The sequence below is a fragment of the Myotis davidii genome, unplaced genomic scaffold (assembly GCF_000327345.1).
Source record: "Myotis davidii unplaced genomic scaffold, ASM32734v1 scaffold327, whole genome shotgun sequence".
In the NCBI taxonomy this organism is placed as follows: domain Eukaryota; kingdom Metazoa; phylum Chordata; class Mammalia; order Chiroptera; family Vespertilionidae; genus Myotis; species Myotis davidii.
Genome location: NW_006298628.1, coordinates 1,065,819 through 1,066,260, shown reverse-complemented (window position 1 = coordinate 1,066,260; position 442 = coordinate 1,065,819).

Sequence of the window (442 nt, the reverse complement as noted above, 5' to 3'; positions counted from 1 at the left end):
CCCATTATTTGTTTAATTTTTTTTTTTTACTTTAATGAAAGCCAACAATAATCTTGTTTTATTTTCTGGTTCATTATCTAATCCCCAACTAGAATTAGAACAGGTCTGTCTGTCTCTCCCTGGTTTCCCTGGACACGGAATGCAACACAGAGTAAGATTTCAACAAATACATGTTGAATGACTAAACACTACTTACTTAGGCTTGTGACCTTGGCCACCGCCCCGGCCGCGCCTCCTGCAGGCCGGCTCCGGGGGACCCTATTCAGAGTAACAACGCCGACCCCGATCACTTCCGTTCCGCCCTGGCTCCGGGCCGCGCCGCCTGTTTACGTAACCGCTGCGCAGGGTCTGCCGCCCTGATTCATGCGCTATTTTTAGACACCCCCCACCCCCCCCCCCGAGGCTCCAGGGAGGACAGACGCGTGGAAAGGGCGGGGGGGGG